The sequence below is a fragment of the Hevea brasiliensis genome, chromosome 17 (assembly GCF_030052815.1).
Source record: "Hevea brasiliensis isolate MT/VB/25A 57/8 chromosome 17, ASM3005281v1, whole genome shotgun sequence".
Lineage (NCBI taxonomy): Eukaryota > Viridiplantae > Streptophyta > Magnoliopsida > Malpighiales > Euphorbiaceae > Hevea > Hevea brasiliensis.
The window spans coordinates 13,069,135-13,090,341 of record NC_079509.1 but is presented as its reverse complement, the minus strand read 5'-3'; the positions used below and the strand labels follow the sequence as shown (position 1 = coordinate 13,090,341).

Genomic DNA, 21,207 nt, shown 5'->3' with positions numbered 1-21,207 from the left:
CCTTTTGTATTTTGGACATATTACAATACGTAGAATTCCAAGGACCCAAACCCAATAGGAAGCTTCCTAACCGCATGAAGATGCTGTCCATATTCATTATCGAGGAATTTTATGGCGTCAAGCAAGCTGCCTCATTATTGTTCCTTTCATAAGAACATCATTTGTATTTATGTATTGATTTTATTTTAAGATTTCAAGAGATAATTAAGAAAAAAGAAAAGAGCATATATATTTTGTGAAATCAAAATCCAATAACTAATTTTAGATGGCAGTGATTAATATTTGAATATTTAATTTGTAATTTAAAAATTAAGATTTTAATTAATATTAATAATGTTTCAAATTCATAGAATTAATAATAAAAAATATGTTATAACTATCATGTATCTATATATTTTAAAAAAGAGAATTCAATCCAAATTCCTAAAAAAAAAGCATTGAGATTTTAATTTTCATGTTCAGAAAAGAGAGTGAGATACAAATTGTATGAATTCATTCAATTTACTTTATAATTTAAAATGGAATGAAAATGACATCTTGAAAATACAAATTAAATATAACCTTAGCTGAAATGAAAATGTGATGGCCTATTAGCTCAGTTGGTTAGAGCGTCGTGCTAATAACGCGAAGGTCGCAGGTTCGAGACCTGCATGGGCCAATTTTGTTTTTGTCTTCTTTTGATGTACGCATTGTGGACCCAAATTGCAATTAAAGAATGATTTATGGGGCAAGGCCCATTTGAATTTCATTGAACTATTGGGCCCCATGGGCTGTTATGTAAATCCAAAATTTAATTCTGCTTCTAGTCCGATATCCTCGTTGGATTCTGTGATCTATCTCTCTTCATTCATATATATATATATATATATATATATATATATAAAATAAAATCTTTCTACTCACGCGCACTCATTAAACAGGAAAATTCTTATTTATATTTAAGTTTTTTTAGGCACATTTAATTCTAATTAAGACTCAAATTTAAAATTTTATGGTATTAAAAATGATATTAATATTACTGAATTAAAACTCATTAATTTATATATATTTGAGTGTTTAAACGCTTAATTAATAAAAAATATCAATATATTTATATGTAAAAACTATCATAATTTTAATTAATATGATATTTATAAATTAATTGGCTATATATACTGAGTGTATAGAAAAATCTTACTCTATTATATATGTTTTAATTCAATTTAAGATTCATTCAAATGATATTAAGCATGTTATTTTATCTCAAAGATATGAATATATAATTAAATACCAAAGAAGGTTGAAGTTACCTAACTTAGGGCACTGAAAAAGTTCAATTTATAGTGGTGTGTTAGTCAGATGTGCAGTGTTAATTATGCATTAATTAAAATTAGATATTAATATATAGTCTAGATATTCACCAGTATAACTCTTCCATGGACTGCCCCTTGTTCTAAATTAACTTATTCCTCTCTTACAGTTTCCCTCACTATATTATTTATAATGACTCATGGCTAGGCTAAGAATATATACAACTGTTACAAGTGTTCTTCCTTAATTTCTTAAAATAAATGTGTTAACACTATAATTACAATTAATGAATTTTAATTTAATGATATTAAAATAATTTTTAAAATTATAAGATTTTAAATTTAAATTTTATTAAAAATAACTTCATAAAAAATAATAAGCATGGAAACACGTAAAAATATAATTAATCCATGTTATAGGCTTTAACAAGAAGTATGGGGATAATCATATTAGTGAATGATATTCTAAAGAGATTGGAATTTCGATGATGAAATTAGGAAGCATGCTTAATGGTACCATGCATGCACATGTTCTTGTAGGAAAAAAAAAGCTTGTGTAAGTGCACATGTTTGCATATATATATATATATATATATATATATATATATATATATATATATATATATATATATATTACCAACTCAAAAGTCTAAGTCAGATTGTCAAACTTAACCAGTATGGTAGTCAAAGTAGTCAAAACCATCCAGCATGACAGTTAAAAGTATGACAATAATTGGACTAAAGATTCATACAAAAAGTGGACCGGGCAATTGCATTCGCTCGCTTAGCAGGGTGAATAAAGGGTTTTACTGAATGAACAAACCAAGAATCAGACAGAAGCCCGGATTACAATAGTCAAGCAATTATCATGCCAGAAATTAGGTAAAAGCAATTTTTATAAAGGAAATTCTAAAAATTTGGCCAAGATCAAATCCATAAATAAAACGCAGCTATTTTTTAAAAACCTATAAATATCAAATGATAAACCAAAAATAGAAACACGTACTAACTCTACAATCCCTTCTTCACAAAATTATTCTTTGATTTCTCTTTCAAGAAATAGATTTTTTACTTGAGTGTCAGAGTGGTCTGTCAAAAAGTTATCCACATTACCTTTCTCTTTTATTGCAGGTTTACGTGACATCAATGTCAAGACCATAAAGATCATCGGTAGCATCAATATATATATATAGTTTATCATAAATTTAAGATGTAAGTATGTAAATGAAACTCATATAAAATAAATAAATTTCATATATTTATACATTTGAATCTATAACAAATTATAGTCTAAAATAAAATTTTCTCCATATATATAAACATTTTGTGAGCCCATAACTTAAATAAACTTAATTGAGAAAATTAAAATAATAAAACTTTTAAAAAAATTTAATTATTGTATAAAATGTGTATACTTGAGTTATGTTAAAAGTTCAAAGAATAAAGTTGGCTGATGAGAAAAAGCTTGGAACATAATTGAGGTGTGCAAAGTCTCAAAAAAGTCACTTTTTATTTTTATATGATTTTATACAAAAATAAGAAGTTTTTGACCAAGAAAATCATTTTCCTATAAATATTTTCCAAATACATATTTTTAAAAAGGTTTTATATTTTTAAAGCCCCAAAATGTATTTTTAAAAGTCCCTTTGAAAGCTCAACAATTATTGGCATAAGTAAAATTAAATGTTTAATTTTACAATTAGACGACTAATTTCAATTTTGTCAAAATTGGTATTTAAATGTTTAATTTTCAGGCGATAGTAAAATTAGATGTCCAATATTGATTTTATCAGAAATGGATTTATAGACAGAATTAAAATTAAGCAAATAATTTAAAATTAAACTTTTAATTTTTTAAACCCTACATACTTGTCACATCAATAAAAAAAAGATAAAATAACAGTAAATTTTTTTATTACGTCAAATTTGTCTTTTTTATTCTGAATACTTAATAACTAGTTCTTCAAATTACACTATAACTATATAGATTTTACCTATTTTAAAGTACTGAAAGCCATTTATTATATGAAAATTTCTAAAATTATTTTGAAAACTTTTAATTTTGAGCTAAAATACATAATTGTGAGTTGAGAGTGACTTTAAATCAAAACCATCAAATCAAAACCAAATATTATTTAAAGATTTTGTAAAAGGTTTTCAAGCAACTTATAGCTTGTTTAGTATTATTATTAAAATTATTGTTAAAAAAATTATTTTTTTAAATATATTAATTAAAAAATATTAAAAAATAATTTAAAATTAAATTTAATAAATTTTAGTTATAAAAATATTAAAATAATAAAATAATTTTTTATATTATTTTTTTAATAATATTTAAAATAATATTTTTATTTAAAAAAATAATTTTGACGCTACAAATGCTGTGCCACAGGCACTTAATGGAGTTTAAAGCAAGGTTGAGGGTAGAAACACTTTCCACTTGGTTGCAAACACCATGGTGAAGTTTGCTTATGTAATTTGGGTTGACTTGTGGCCTTGAAAAGAGTTGGTGCTGAAAAAAGTTCAAACGGAGAACTTTGGGAAGTGAACATAGATATTAGACGCTGAACCACTACAAATCCTTGTATTCATTCTTCTCAACTCTATTCTTTTATATTTCAGCACTATACATACATTACTTACACTGATTTATTTCTATTCAGGCAAGTTACTTGAATGTTTGTTCTGCTATCTGAAGGGTTATTGTTGCTTTACATTGGTTCAAAATGAGACATTTAAACTATATATATAATTTAGACAAATCTCATTCTCTTGAGCTAGCGTTTTAGAGTGGAGTTAGACCTAATTTATTTTCTCTGTTTGGTATCATAGTCTACTCTGTTTCAATGTTGGGCCACCTGCAGTTGTGTTTACCTATAAATTTCATGTTCTAAATGTTCATGTCTAGGGCGTTGGGGTGTATTATTTCATATTGGTTTAGGAAGAAGTATTCGAGCTATATATATTATTTGAGTAAACTTTTCTCCCTTGATTTCATACATTAAATGTAACACCCATAATTTTTAAATTTATTATTTTGTGGGTAAATATTAATATTTTATTTTATTTAAATTTTAGAAAATTATTTGAAATTTTTCGGATTTTAGAAATCGGATTCGATTTTCTGAAAATATAAACTTTGATGATTTTTAAAAATTAATTTAAAGACTACGTGGCAAAACTAAAAATATATTTGGACTCTATGAGTTTTTTTGAATTTTCTAGAATTTTTTGAAATTTTTGGGCCTCGTTTTCGGTTCCAAGGTAGAGTAAAAATTCAAAATTTTGTATCTTGAATCGGACTGGCCGAATCGAACCAGCCCGTATCAGACCAGTTGAATCGAACCGGCCAGCTCTTTTTCTTCTTCCTCCGCGTGCGTCCTTGACCCCTCTTCCTCTCTCTCCCGTTTTCTCTCTCCTCCCTCCTCCCCACACCGCGCCGCTACCACCGAGCCCTCCCCACCTCGCCGGCGCGCCACCCCAGTGCCTCCCCACGGCCGGCCGACGTCCCAAGCGGCCGGAAAAAGGAGGCGAAAACCCACGTGCAAGCGCGCGCTATTTCAGCTTCCCAGCCAAATTTCAGCCAATCCGGCCACCGTTTGGGCCAGGTCTTGTATCAAACTTTATCTACACCTCGAGAGCTTTCCATAGATACCAAGAACACCAAAATCCATTGAGCGGTTAGCCCAATTTTTATCCAGGAAATTTTAGCCCATTGACTTTTGGGCTAGATTTCTCACAAACCGTGAACTCCACGAGAAAACCGAGAGTACCAGAGCGCTCCACTCGTCGAGAGCTTCACGGCAATATAAATTTCAAAATTTTTTGACGCCATTTTTTGATGGGTTCCATGAAACTTCGTAGTATTTTTCCGAGCACTAAATGAGCTTAGAAAAATCCATAAAAATTTTATACTAACCCCTGTATTGTGGGCTTCATGTAGGTACCTTCAATTCGTGGAAATTCGACAGTTGCCTAGATCTGTGAATTTTTGGCCAGACAGACAGGCTACTGAAAAAGTCTCCAAATTGGGTCAAGATTTTTGGCTACCCCACCGTTGTAAGATGTCCCGAGCGTGTTCCTGAGGTCGGAATTGGCATAGGTAAACCTGAACCTTACTTTTTCTTAATTTTCTAGTGCTTGAATGAGATTAAAAATCCATAAAATATTCGTGGCAGCTCAAAAAATTACAATTCCTTTTGCATTAGCTTAGTAATAATGCTAAGGACTGCAGGGCAAAGTTTTAGAATTTTTAGAACTCATTTGGGTCATTTTTGCAAAAGGGTCAATTATAAGGACTAAAGTGTAATTTTACATATTGTGATTGATGACTGTTTGGATGGGCCCAGGAGGGGCTGTGTGATGTGATTGAGTTGTGGGTGTATGGTTTGTGGATATAGAAGTGCATTTTTAGCCCTTTCACCGGTTGGCTAGGTCCTAGGTATAGGGGAGACTTTGCCGGATTTTCAGTATAACTTAGGACATCTTTGGTCTTTTCTTAGTCTGTAATGAATCAAAGGTATTAAATAATTGTAATAAAATTTTTAGGTGAGCTGGGACAGCCTTCTTCCTCCACCCAGCCGCTATAGTGATTGCGGTTAAGTTTGTGAGTAAAATATTAATTTTAATTATAATTTCGATATTATTATATGTTCAAGCATGCCCATGCATCACTTATATGTATATATCTATGTAGTTAAACTCTAGGCACGTTTTATGTTGCATTCACAACTGTTAAAGTGCCATGGATGTTGTTTATGGTAATTTGGAGCAGTGTGTGTGTGTGTGTGGTATAGTGTTGGATATGGACAGGACGGGTAGACACGGCTTGAGATCTTCGCTAAGACCCGGTCCTTCAGGGTAGACACGGCTTGAGTTCTTCGCTGGGACCCCGTATTTGGTTTATTAAGCAAAAGTCCGACTTAAGATCTTCGCTGGCAGAGATTGGATTAAGAGGGCTGTATAGGGGATCAGCTCCCATATATGTATTGTTTGACACTCTCGGGTGTGTGAGTGCTCCAAATTGCCTTTTTGATGTGATTTGTATGAAATTTATGATGATATTGCATTTCACTCTATAGGGTGCATTAGCTTTAGATAGCTATAGAGATTATGGTTAAAATTGATATTTTACTCTCTGAGTCGAACGCTCATTCTTGTTCATATTTTACCAGGCTACAAGAGATTTCTTATTGAGTTCTAACCTGCCTCTCTCTCGCAGGTCGTCTATTAAAGTCTGCAGTGTTTGTATAATTCTATTAACTCCAAGAATTTTCGCATGTGTTAGAAATATTTATTTGATTGGGTTTGTAATATAATTATCATATTGGACTTGTAAACTTATTAAATGCATGTATGGTTGGATTGGATGAGGGAGCCGAGCTCCCATTTATTTTTATGATAATTTGATTATGAGGAGGGTGAGCTGAGCTCCCCAATTTATTATATATTGTGTTTACAGGATGGGCGAGTCAAAAACTCCCCGTTAAAAGGTCAATTTTATGGCCGAACTCTGTCCGATTGAATTCTTGAAATTAGGCCCAGATGGGCCTTAGAGTTGGGTTGAGGAATAGTTAGGCTTACAATGGGCCTCGAGGGCTTTAGGCTGGCCCAAGTCCTAGTGCCAGTCCGGCCTATAGGTTGGATCATGACAAATGTGGTATTAGAGCTTAGGCTCCAGATTCATAGGGAATATTTGTCTAAAGTGTTGGGAAGAGTCTAATAGGAGTCACATGCGGAAAATAGGGTCCACATTCGTCTTGCATTGTCATCTTTGCTTCTAGTTTCTACTTCATATATTGTGTGTAAATATGAGTCTATAGAGCTGTGTAATATGCAGTTTTGAAATTTTGTGGGCCAATGCTGCTGAATTTCAGGAAAATGCGTAGAAGCAGGAGAGCTACCACTGCACCAGAACCAGATGTGCCTAACGAGGTGTCGGCACAGGATGAGGCGTCTGCCCCGAGGAGGCGGGGCAGGAAGCCTATAGATGCTCAAGTAGAAAAGCAGCTGCCACCAGTTCAGGATCAGTCTTTTGTGGCCCCGGGTCCCATGGACCCAATGGCAGCTACTCTAGTTGGTTTGCAGAGAACTATCGATATGATGGCACAGTATATAGTCCACCCTCTTCAACAACAGCAGTCCATCGCACTAAGAGGGGAATCGTACAAATAAATAATTAATTTCAAGAAGTTAGTGCCTGGTACTTATGATGTGTCAGACGATGCCTATCAGTTTTTGGATTCCTATGACAGGCGAGGGCGAAGTCATGATTGGTGACAGGAGACTTATAGAGTGTGTGCAGCATGTCATGGGGCCTATGCCTAGATAATGGATAAATGACTACATATTACCTCGGATGGAAGGTTTGTTATGGACCCAATTTGTGGAGCTGTTTATCAACAGGTTTGTGCCAGAAAGTTTCAGAGACCAAAAGCAATGGGCCTTTGAGGCCTTAAGATAGAATGGCAGGTCTGTAGATGAATATGCTACATAATTTCTAGAACTGAGTAGATATGCCCCTACAGCAGTGGCTACAGAAAGTATAAAGGTGAAAAGGTTCCTGAAGGGGCTGGACAGGAGGTATGCAAACCTAGCCATGATGTCTGATCAGTCTTTGATATAGCCCTACAGATTGAGATTAGCTATACTGGAGATGACAGTGGAAGGGCAAAGAAAAATAGAGCAGAGGGTTCTTCAGGTGTTCCCCACATGGGTACTATGGATAACGGAGGCCCAAGTAATTACAGAGGAAGAAGTAGGAACAAAAAGAGTGGTTTTAGATACAAATCTTGAGGATTCAGACCAGGGTACGGATCCCGCAGTGGTCACAGTTCGAGATACAGCAGTTCTGGGTTTGGTTCAGGATCATCCTTGGCACCTTGTGCACAGTTTGGAAGAGGACATTCAGAACCTTGTATGATGGGTTCAGGAGTATGTTTCAGGTGTGGCCAACAAGGTCACTTTGCTAGGGAATGCCCGTGTTTGGCGAGCCACAGATGGGGTCACAGGGTTCTGTTGCAAATGTTCCTCGTCAGTTTTATCCTGGTGCTTCCAGCATGGCGGTGATCGATTCGATGTGGTCGAGGACAAGGAGGACATGGATTTGGAGGCAGATCAGGAGGTAGAAGTCAATATCAGGTTTTTGCAATGCAGGGTAGGGGTCAAGCTCGAGTTTTTACCCTAACCCACCAGGATGCTCAGGCTTCCAATGCAGTTGTGGCAGGTATTCTTATAGTCTGTTCCTATGTGGCTCGTGTTTTAATAGATCCGGGTGCTACGCACTCATTTGTCTCCCTAGTTTTGCCATGAGATTGGGTAGGTACCCTACAACTTTAGAATGCCCTTTGTCTGTAGCTACCCCGCTTAGTGACAACATGGATATAGACATGGTTTTTCTGGGTAGCCCAGTGGTAGTGGATGGAAAGATCCTCCCAGCAGACTTAGTTCCTCTACCAGTAATGGATTTCGATGTAATTTTGGGAATGGATTGGTTGGCAACTCATTATGCCACTTTAGACTGCAGGAACAAAAAGGTGTATTTCCACATACCTGGTGTGGAAGAGTTTAGCTTTGATGATGACAGGAGTGTGGCTCCATATAATTTGGTGTCAGCAATTAGTGCTAGAAAAATGTTGAGGAGTGGATGTCAAGGGTATTTGGCATTGGTGAGAGATACATCAGTAGAAGGTGTCAACATGGAAAATGTTCCTGTTGTCAGAGAATTCATGGATGTCTTCCCTGAGGATCTTCTAGGGTTGCCACTAAGAAGGGAAATAGAGTTCTGCATTGATGTTGTGCCGGTACAAACCCCATATCAATGTTGCCTTACAGGATGGCACTAGCAGAATTGAAAGAGCTAAAGGAGCAACTACAGGAGCTTTTGGACAAGGGTTTCATACGTTCAAGCACTTCACTTTGGGGTGCTTTTGTTCTATTTGTGAGAAAGAAAGATGGGTCATTGAGGTTGTGTATTGATTATAGACAGTTGAACAAGGTGACTGTGAAGAACAAATATCTACTTCCTCGGATCGATGACTTATTTGACCAGCTCCAAGGGGCTAGATTCTTTTCCAAAATGGACCTACGATCAGGCTACCATCAGTTGAGAATCAGGAATGAGGATGTGTCTAAAACAGCATTCAGGACAAGATATGGTCATTATGAGTTCTTAGTGATGTCTTTTGGACTCACTAATGCACCAGCAGCCTTCATGGACTTGATGAATAGGGTGTTCAGGCCATTCCTGGACCGTTTTATCATCGTATTCATAGATGAAATTTTGGCATACTCTCAGACCGATGAGGAACACGTGTGGCATTTGAGGATGGTGTTGCAGACTTTGAGGGAGCACCAGCTATATGCTAAATTTTCAAAATGTAAATTTTGGCTAGAAAGCATCTCATTCTTAGGACACGTGATTTCTAGTGAAGGCATTCAAGTGGATTCTAAGAAAATTGAGGCTGTAACTGATTGGCTTAGGCCTATAACAGTTACTGAGGTGCGAAGTTTTCTAAGCCTAGCTAGCTACTATAAGCGTTTTGTGCAGGATTTTTCTAGGACAACAGCTCCCCTAACTAAGTTAACTCGGAAGAATGTTCCATTCATTTGGACAGATGATTGTGAGGAGAGTTTCCAGAAGCTTAAGGAGTGTCTAACCACTGCCCCTGTGTTGACACTACCGATGAGTGGTGAAGGATATGTCGTGTACTGTGATGCCTCCAGGATTGGCGTAGGGTGTGTCCTGATGCAAAATGAAAAAGTAGTGGCTTATGCTTCAAGGCAGCTAAAGAGCCATGAGCAGAACTACCCCATCCATGATTTGGAAATGGCGCCTGTAGTCTTTGCACTAAAGATTTGGAGACACTACATGTATGGTGAAGTGTGCGAGATATATACTGACCACAAGAGTTTTAAGTACATCTTCCAACAGAGGGATTTAAATTTGAAACAAAGGAGATGGATGGAGCTTCTGAAGGACTATGACTGTACCATCCATTACCACCCTGGCAAGGCCAATGTAGTAGCAGATGCTTTGAGCAGAAAATCTTCTGGCAGCTTAGCGCACATATCAGCGGAGAAGAGACCGTTGATTCAAGAAGTACATGAGTTAATGGATCAAGGTCTGATATTAGATTTTTCAGATGAGGGGGTATTGTTGGCTCATTTTTCAGTGAGGCCAGACTTGCGAGACTGAGTTAGAGTTTCCCAGCACAGAGACCAACAACTAATGAAGATCATAGAAAAAGTACAGTAGCGTGAAGGTGGTGAGTTTGGATTTGCCAGTGATGGTGCCCTCATGCAAGGTTCTAGGATATGTATGCCCGACGTGGACAATCTCAGAAATGAAATAATGTGAGAGGCATACTATACACTGTACAATATCCACCCAGGCTCCACCAGGATGTACCATGATGTGAAAGATAGCTATTGGTGGAATGGCATGAAGAGAGACATAGCAGACTTTGTGTCCAAGTGCTTGACTTGTCAGAAGGTGAAGTTTGAATACCAGAGGCCGTCAGGGAAGCTACAAGAGCTCCCTATCCCAGATTGGAAGTGGAAAATGATTACTATAGATTTTGTGACTAGTTACCTCGTACCACACGGGGATATGATTCGATATGGGTGATTGTAGACCGTCTTACTAAATCAGCTCATTTCTTACCTGTGAAGACCACATATTCTATTGCACAGTACGCCTGGTTCTATATTCGGGAAGTAGTCAGATTGCATGGAGTTCCTGCTTCCATAATATCTGACAGTGGGCCCCAGTTCACTTCTCGATTTTGGAGGAAGTTACAGGAGGCACTTGGCACATAGTTGAACTTTAGTACCGCTTTCCACCCTCAGACAGACGGACAGTCCAAAAGAACAATCCAAACATTGGAAGACATGCTTCGCATGTCTATTTTGGATTTTGGAGATCAATAGGGTGATCAGCTACCCTTGGTGGAGTTTGCCTACAACAACAGTTATCATTCCAGCATAGGGATGGTACCCTATGAGGCATTATATGGCAGAAAGTGTCGGTCTCCTCTGTGTTGGATGGAAATGGGAGAAGCGAAGGTGCATGATGTAGACCTAGTGTAGTTGTAGGGAAGGGGGTGTGAGGTGAAATATCATCCATTAGAATTATGTAAAATACACTAGGTAATGCCCAAGAAAGATGGTGGAGTCAAAATGGTCTCACTTAAGTACCACTTCCTTAGACAGCATTTCCTAGACATGCACTTCATACAATCCTAATAGAATCAAACCACTGGTAAGTACCGTCTTCTCATAACACTACCATGGTAGTAAGGATTTATGCCACGAAGGCATAAATAGACAGGAGTCGCCACCCGGGTAATAACTGAGACATATTCAGTGTTTCTTTCGAGGGTTATGGATTGCAACTTACTCCTTGCAGATTTTCCACAACCGTCATTACCATAGCCCAATGTCTAGGTTCGGGATAGTGGGTACATAAAGGGAAGGTGTTAGACACCCCATACGCCTGGTCTAACCTCATTAATTCGAGCGCCAGTCCTCTAGTAATGTTTATAAAAGTCTTATTTATTATTCCTTTATTAAACTTCATCCTAAAGAATGCAATTCTAATCCTACACATGCAAGTAATTCACAAAAGGGTTATTGTTTACACACAATTTTCATGCACAAGTAATTCCTATCTTGGGGTTGCTAATTATTTAAATGATATTTACCAGATGACTAAAATTAATTTATTATTGAGAATTTAATTTACAAACAAATTTAATTTCAAATAACCCTACATTTTTATTTAACCTAATTAATTAATTTTCACCAAGTTACCCTAAAGATAATTGAACTAAGTTAATTATGTACATGTGTAATTTATTCTAATATCACATAAGGCCCAAACAATCACAACCTAATAAAGATTTCTATTATGCAAATTTATTTTATAATTACCAAGTGTTAAATTAAATTTATTTTACATGCCAATATTAGTTTAATTTACAAAAAAAATTAATTTTAATTTACAAAGTATTTATTTAAATTAATTACATGCAAAAGTCAGTTAAATTAAAAACAAAGTTAATTTTAATTTACCAAATAAAAATTCTATTATTATTACAATTTTATGCCAATGGTTATTCGAGGAGTTTAGAGCTACTTACCTGTTGGTAAATGCAGTTGCCATTAGGGCAAGCTACCCTTAAAAAATGGTATTCTCTTCTAGTATGGCAATGATATCCCTTGCTTACTCTCGTTTAGCTCCATATAAACTCTACGCAAATGCCCTTTTTGGTACTTACCTTAGGGCTACTTACCAATTTTGTTTGTAATAAAAAATAAAGAAACTAAAGAAAATAAAAGAAATAAAGAAAATATTAATAATAATTTACATTGGATTCTAACTCTAGTCTCCTAAAGGGTTAAGATTCCTAATTAGTTACAACTACCTAATGGTCTAAGTCTTCTAACATGATCCAAACACTTCATAACACTTCTTGAAATTAAAAGAACACAGAAAAATAGATCAAATATCAATTAAAACTCAAGAAAATACAAGAACATGCATAAATATATAATTTCCAAATTCTAGCAGATTAACAGTAGCAAGAAATCCGATTTTTTAAAAAAAGTTAAAAATGCCTAAAAATCATAAAAAAAATTATAGAAGACAGCCTACATATTATACAAGATCATAAAATTTATAAATCAAACAAAACCCTAGCCGAATGGTCTACATAAATCGTAACTTTTCTAAGTGACAGAATCATATTATTTTTTTGTAAAATTCATAACTCATTAACCACAATAGATATGAATGCAAAACCAATTAGAAAAGATTCATAAGATTCTGAAATTAATTTTAGACACTAGATTTACATAAAAATATTAAGAAACAAGGGAGATATGGTCTCCATAAGTCGGGTATCCTGCAAATCAGATTTTACAGCAACCCTAACTTCAAATAGCCATAACTTACAAAATATTAAAGATTTTTTAGTGATTCTTAAGCCTAAAATTAATAGAATTTCGTGTATAATATGAATATAATTTTTATAAATTTTTTACAGATTCAGAAAGTAACAAAAAATAATAAAAATATAAGAGACAAAAACTAAATATATGCAGAGTTGTGTATCCCCTCAAATTAAACATGATTACATGATCTATATGAACATATAAAATAAATTAAAAACAAAAAACATAGAATTAAACATTACATGGCATAGATCTTGAAAAGAAAATAAAAGAACTAACCTTTAAGAAATACCTCCACCTTTTTTTTTTCTCCCTCTCCTTTTTTTTTTTTCCTCCTTTCCTCTTTTTCTCTTTTTCCCCTCCTTTTCTTTTATTTTTTTATCAGTGGGGTATTTATAAGGTTTTGGGAGAGAGGTGTGATAGGGTTTGGAGTCCTAGGGTGATAAAGTTCAGATAACTTAAACAACTAGGATTGCAGAATTTGGGTGAGACTGAGATATGGATGAGGTGTTTCAACCAATAGGAAGAGAGGGGAAGGGTAAGGCATAATAGAAAGTGAGGAAGAGGTGTGGTAGGGTTTGAAGTCCTAGTGTGATAAGGTTCAGATAACTTAAACAACTAGGATCGAGGAATTTGGGTGAGACTGGGATATGGGTGAAGTATTCCAACCAATAAGAAGAGAGGGATAGAGAAAAAAGATATTTTCTTAATTTAATTTTCAAAAAATAAATTAGATAGGTCTTATTTAAAATTCTTAACTAGGCTTTTTTAGGCCCATGGGGCCCAATTAAACTTAATTAGGTACATTTAAAAATTACCCATATTAAATTTAAACAAAACAAAATTTTATTTAAATTTAATTAAATTCGCTTCCCAAAAAAAAATTATTATTATTATTAATTTTTTTTTCAAGATCATGCCACAGAATTAATAATTCAGCTCCATGCCTCCAATTACATCTTATAGTCATATAATTTTTCATCATCTGGTTTCCCAAAGCCTCAATGCACACCAAAGCCTCAATGCACATACTCATCACAAAATAATGGTCTACAGTTAGCCCTCCACTTTAGCGAAAGTTGAAATCATTGCGAAAGCATTGCTCAACTTTTGTCAAAGTGAAACTCAAATTTCTAATAACTATGAAACATTGGCTATGAGGATCAAGTATATCTTGCTCGATCGACATACTCTATGTTATGAGACTAGCTACGGTCTCATAATAGTAATAACTGTGTCATGTGAAAAATGAGTGTATCTTGCTCTGTTGATACACTCTGTGTCATAAGACTAGCTACGGTCTCATAACAGTGATAACTGTGTCATGTTAAAATAGAGTGCATCTTGCTCTGTCGATACACTCTGCATTATGAAACTAGCTATGGTCTCATTATAGTGATAACTTTGTCATGTGAAAATCGAATGCATCTTGCTCTGTCGATACACTCTGCGTTATGAGACTAGCTACGGTCTCATAACAGTGATAACTTTGTCATGTGAAAATCGAATGCATCTTGCTCTGTCAATACACTCTGCGTTATGAGACTAGCTATGGTCTCATAACAGTGATAACTTTGTCATGTGAAAATCAAATGCATCTTGCTCTGTTGATACACTCTGTATCATGAGACTAGTTACGGTCTCATGATAATGGCAACTCTGTGATTTGAAATGTTATGGATTCATATTTAGGACTGCAGTCTTAAACTGCCTACGTATCCCCCTCACTATCTTGAGGAAGAATCAAACCCACTCGTAGTTTGAGACTTGAAACTATGGTGATACATGTTCTTCTACGCCTTACACACCTACAGGTGACATGTTGATGCGTGTTCTTCTACGCCTTACACAACTATGCCATGTTCCCTAAACAACGTCTAAGGACTTACCAAAAAACATCTGTCATGAAATGTTGTGGGTTCGTATTTAGGACTACAGTCCTAAACTACCTACGTATCCCCCTCGCTATCCTGAGGAAGAATCAGACCCATTCGTAGTTCGACACTTGAAACTATGGTGATGCATGTTCTTCTACGCCTTACACACGTACAGGTGACATTTTGATGCTTGTTCTTCTACGCCTTACACAACTATGCCATGTGCCCTAAACAACATCTAAGGACTTACCAAAAAATATCTATCATGAAATGTTGTGGGTTCGTATTTAGGACCATGATCCTAAACTACCTACGTATCCCCCTCGCTATCCTGAGGAAGAATCAAACCCCCTCGTAGTTTGACACTTAAAACTGTGGTGATGCATGTTCTTCTACGCCTTACATACCTACAGGTGACATTTTGATGCATGTTCTTTTATGCCTTACACAACTATGTCGTGCACCCTAAACCCTAAACAACGTCTAAGGACTTACCAAAAAATATCTATTTCATGATTTGAAAAAATTGAGATGACTGGGTCTCAAAACTCTTTTTGTGATTTTTGTGCTTCTTGTATGCTGCTTCCTATCATGGGCATGCTAATTTTGCTAGAGATTCTAAAAAAACTTAGTCCTCTGAGGGACTTCTTTTTGCAAAAACTTTCTTTTAGCTTCAAAATTTTTGAGGAAAATTATTCACTGAAAAGACTTCCTTAAGGTCAAAATACAATTGCCCTCTGATTTTTCTTTTTCTTCTCTCCCCCCTTGGTTTCTGCCTTGACTCATTTCTCTTCCATGAACTTTATTCCCTGTGCCCTAACTTTTGCCTGAAATGTCCTTTTGGATTTTCATCTCAGCAGGCTTGCTTTAACTTTTGCCTAAGCGGCCCTTTCGGGTTTTCCACCTAGCGAGCTCCTTTTTTTTTTTTTTTTTTGAAATTAGACAATTACTAGGGCATTCATATCTAGCACCTATCTTGTCATGCTCAGAAGACATAGATTAAATCAAAACAATGCAGTTCAATTACTTAATCATTTGATGTATCCCTCAAGACACAAACATTCGTGATCATAATTAAATAAAACCCATTCCTAGTCAATGCAATAAAAACTTCTTTATTTATTCAGTTACACTATTACTCCCTCTTACATTTAGTTTTGCCAAATTTCTAACCGTCCAAAGTTAGAAATAAGCTTTATAACCTGCCGAATGGCCTTTTCAGGTTTTCCATCTAGATCTTCTCTCATCTCTCCTTTTGCCTAAACTGCCTTTTGCAGGTTTTCAATCTAGCATTTTTTCTTATTTTTTTCTTTTTTTCTTTAACCCTTACTTTTGGCTAGACCGCCTTTTGCAGGTTTTCAGCCTAGTGGGCCCGTCTCACACAAAGCACCATTTAAGCCTGTCTAAATTGACTGGTTCTTGAAATTCATTCCCATCCAAGTCTGATATTCTTACTGTGGCAAGATCTTGTTGACTATGTATGGACCATCCTAGCTTGGGTAAAACTTTCCTCTTAAATCAAAAGGGACGGGCCGAGCTTGTTTCAAAACCATGTCTCCCTCTTTGATCTTTCTTGGCTTCACCTTTTTATTAAAGGCTCTAGCTATCTTCCTCTGATAAACCTACATACGATACAAGGCTCACATCCTTTTTTCATCAATCAAAGCTAGTTCCTCATATCTCTTATAGGCCCACTCATTTTCTAGGATCTTAGCTTCTAGCATCACTCTTAAGGATTTGACCTCTTGCTTAATGGATAGCACTATTTTAGTCCCATACACTAAAGAGAATGGGGTTACCCTCATAGATGTCCTTGTAGTACTACGATAACCTTAAAGAACATAAAGGAGTTTTTCAGGCCAATCCTTATTTATTTCAAACATTTTTTTTTTCAACTAGAACCTTTCCATTCATATGGGGACCACACATTCCTGCATGTACTTCTTTCATTATTTGCTCAGCCAGCTATCACACATAAGAGCTTATAGAATTGCCCCCCAGCTAAAGTAAATTGAGTGGCTAATCTATGAATTATTGCTCTATCTCTTTTGTAGGCTTATTGTGAGTATTCTCTCACTTCCAGAGACCTCCTTATGTCTTCATATCATTTTCCTTCTCCCTCTAGGTCCACATGTGCTACTATTAATCCTTCATGGCATGAAATTTTACTCCTCATTAGGATAACTAGCTAAGTCAACTTTTGATCATTCTTTTCCTATGGGGACACTAGCTTGGCTTGGGAATCGGCCATCTAATTTTAAGCTTGAGGCATGTGCTTCTTGGTACTTTGTTAACAAGGCTATAAATTTATCTCTTTCTTCTTGGGTTAAATCTTTAGCTAACTTAATGTCTTTAGGATTATTTGGCGTACCCAAATTAATAAAGATTGATTTTGATGCATTAACAGAAATAAATTCTAAATGATTATGAATGCCATGCATACGCCTATTAGAATAAATATCAAACAAGTAAGCAAAAGGACTAGTCATGTTATTGATCTTTGCCTCAAAATCTTTATCAAGTACATCAGAATTGGAAACATTAGTATCACTACTGTGAGCATTACAAAAGACAGACTCAAACTTAGGGGTGTAGCTTTAGGTGTTTGGCTTTCCATGCAGTCCTTAGATTAATGGTGCTGATTTTCTGCTTTAGCTCTTTCACATGTGGTAACCCTTAATCATATGTTCAGGTAATTGCCCCCTCTTTCAGGGACTTAGGAGGCTTTGGTTCTTCTTTCTCTTTAGTTGGCTCATAGCTCAAACCATACCTTGTGATCTACCCCTTCATCTCAAGAAAAGTCACCAGACCATTTATACTTTCTCCTAGGCCTGTGCTAAGAAAAAACTTCATCTCTTTCTTCATAGTAGCCACTTTTAGATCCATCTAGTTTTTATAGATCCCAATAACTTGAAAATTAGACACTAGTGAAACTGAACCATCTAGTTGTAATGCAACTACCTCCTCATCAAAATTGGTCAAAACATCTAAATGACCCTCATCATAGCTAGAATTATCACAAATGTCAACAACCATTATAGACTAAGGTTCATTGGGCTTTTGGATGGGTTGGATAGGTTCACTGGGCTTTTGGATGGGTTGGATAAAGTCAATAATTCTGTTAGGGTTATTTGGGGTGATAGGGATCATGTAGAGACCTGGTGTAGGTGGAAATTTTGGGTAGGAATGGGGTTTTTGGGTTTATTTTCTGGGTCAATTATCCTTTTGGCATCAATTTGGTCTTAGATATCATGCTTAAGTTAAAAGCATCAGTCGGTGTCATGACTGTGGGCTTGGTAGAACTGGCAACATTGGTTGATATCATAGCTAGGTGGGAGTGGATTTGGTAGTGGTCTGGGTGCTAAGAGCTATAGAAGGTCTTGAACTTTGAGACGTTCCAAAACTTTGGATAAAGGTTGGCTGAATTGGAAAAATCTCCTTTGGGTTGTGAGACACAATTTGAACCTCAATAACTTTAATGCCACTTAATTGCCTACCTCGGGGCCTCTTTCTAAAGTTGACCACAATTTTCTCTTCTAGCTCAAACATCATGGTGTTCAATATTTAATCAAGCACGACCATAGTTTCTTCCATCTTAAGTAGTACAGGTGAAATCCTTACTAGTCTCTTCTGATGCATACATTTTGCATAGTCATTTAGGTCTAATTTCATAGCCATTTTATTTTATTATTAGTCATTTTTAGCCAATTTCATTAGTTATTTAGTTAGTTTTTCATAGTTGTCAATTTTGCATTAATTTGTAATTTTTACTTTGTTTTGTAGGAAAAATGGTGTTTTTGAAGGACTGAAGAGAATTTTTGCCATTGAGGAGTGACTTCTGACCAAAGATGTCAAAAACAAGTTTTCAAGCTGAAATATGCATTGACCAAATTGTGCATAACTTGCCGCATAAGCTATGCAGATCTGCATAAGGAGAAAAATCACTGTTCCAATACCTGCCGAATGGTGCATAAGGAGAGTGCATGGCTTATGCAGATTCACGCCTCCCTTATGCACTCTCACGGAATTGTGCATAACCTATGCGCCAAGTCATGCAGTTTCGCATAAGTGAACCAGAATAATGAATCGCATAAGGGACTGCATAACTTATGCAATCCACTTATGCAGTCCCACAAAGGTTTCATTAATGAGCTGGCAGAAGATTCCCTCAGAAAATCCCTCCTTAAACACACCATTTTAGGGCTCCATGTCAGAAAATGCTATAAATAGCCCCATTTCCCATTTTAGAAGGAAGCAAGAAGGAGGAAGACAAGGAAGAGGTGTAGGCAGCAGCTGAAGAGTCACTTTCACATTCCACACCATTTTCAACCAAGATTTGCAGATTTCTTTCTTTTCTTACATTTTTCCTACACTTCTAGTGTTTAGTTTCTTGTTCCTTAGCTTAGATTAAAGCTTTATTTCCATTTAAACTCAATATATCTTGTAAGCATTATGGATAGTGAGTAGTTTTATTTTGATTCTGGAGTAAGGGTTGTAATATTTGAGATATTTTGTGGATTTTGATTAGGTAATCCATATTTTGTGGTCTTAATGAGTTTTATTCATTTCTTGTGTGCTTAATGACATGCTTAATGTAGGATCCCATTAAGAGATGTTCTTAATCCATGGTTGAGGCACCGAAAGGAGAAGGCCTTGTGATAGATAATCAAGAAATTGGACTTAATTAACTTAGATCTAGAAATAGACTAAGGATTAAGAGGATTCACAGATTAATTAAAGAACCTAATAGGTCTTAATTAACTCTAACTCCACGAAAGTAGGATTAGATTGATTAAGGCACTCTTTGTCTCACTCGAAAGGGTATTCAAAGGATTTAAGAATTAATCTCCTTAAAACCCGTAAGTTCCACAAGATTGGATAACCAATTTAAAAATCCCAAATAGCTCGAATATGAAATCCCGAACTCCGGAATCGCCTTTTTATCATTGTCAATTTCTAATTGAATTTTATTACTTGCCATTTTAAATATTGTCATATTTGAACTTGCTTATTTTAATTTGATGCAATTTTAGTTTAATTAATACATTTTTAAATAGATTATTAATTTTGCATATAGATTTCATACTCCAATACTCATCAATTTATTGCTTTAATTTCAAAATTAGTTCAATTTAGTCAACTTTTTTATATCAAAAATTCAATCATTAACACAACTCCTCGTGGGAACGATATCTTTTCTATATTACTTGTACGACCCGTGCACTTGCGGTTGGGCCACATCAAGTTTTTAGCGCCGTTGCCGGGGAGTTGTTTGTTTAAGATTGAATTCTTGATTATTTTATTTGTTTATAGTTTTATTTTTGTTATCTTTTCATTTTGTGTTTGTTTGTGTTCTTTTTCAGGTACTTTTAATCTTTTATGAGAAGAGCTAGAAGTACAAGTGACACATCCTTACTGTTTAATCCTGAAATTGAGAAATTTTGTAAAGCCAACAAGAAAGAAACCAGAAAAAGAAAAGAAGCATTGAGAGAAACTGAATTAGAAGCTGATATGGCTGATGAAAGAATCAGAATCGGTGGCGATAATGCTGGAAATGATCGAAACAACGAAAATGCAGCCCAAGGTGAAGAGGTTGTAAATGCTAATGTACCCAGGGGAAGTATGATGGATCATGCTTTTCCTCGTTTTGATGACTTGAGAGAGAGCATAGCAAGACCAAGGATTGATGCAAATAGTTACAAGATGGATTTTGGAGTTCTTCAAATGATTCAAAATTCCCAATTCGGGGGACATCCTTCTAAAAATCCACACACACATATGAAGAAGTTTGCTATGATTTGTGATATGCAAAAACAACCTGGAGTGTCTGATGATGCAGCAAGATTGAAGCTATTCCCATTCTCTTTGAAAGATAGAGCATTGGATTGGCTTGATTCTTTACCTCACAACTCCACTACAAATTGGGAGCAACTTACTGATGCATTTCTTGCACAATATTTTCCACCTGGAAAAACTCAAGAATTGAGGAATCAAATGACAGCTTTCAGACCAAGAGAAGATGAAACTCTTTATGAATCATGGATGAGATGGAAGGAATTAGAGAGACAATGCCCACATCATGCCAT

General features: G+C 35.5%; 2 non-coding genes across 2 annotated transcripts; one reads left to right on the top strand and one right to left on the bottom strand.

Annotated features, from left to right (window-relative positions):
- Positions 1 to 584: 584 nt before the first annotated feature.
- TRNAI-AAU (transfer RNA isoleucine (anticodon AAU)) lies at positions 585 to 658 on the top strand. The gene has a single exon. It is a non-coding gene; the product is annotated as a tRNA-Ile (tRNA).
- Positions 659 to 21,100: 20,442 nt separating this feature from the next.
- Positions 21,101 to 21,207, bottom strand: LOC131175615 (small nucleolar RNA R71). The gene has a single exon (XR_009145811.1). It is a non-coding gene; the product is annotated as a small nucleolar RNA R71 (small nucleolar RNA).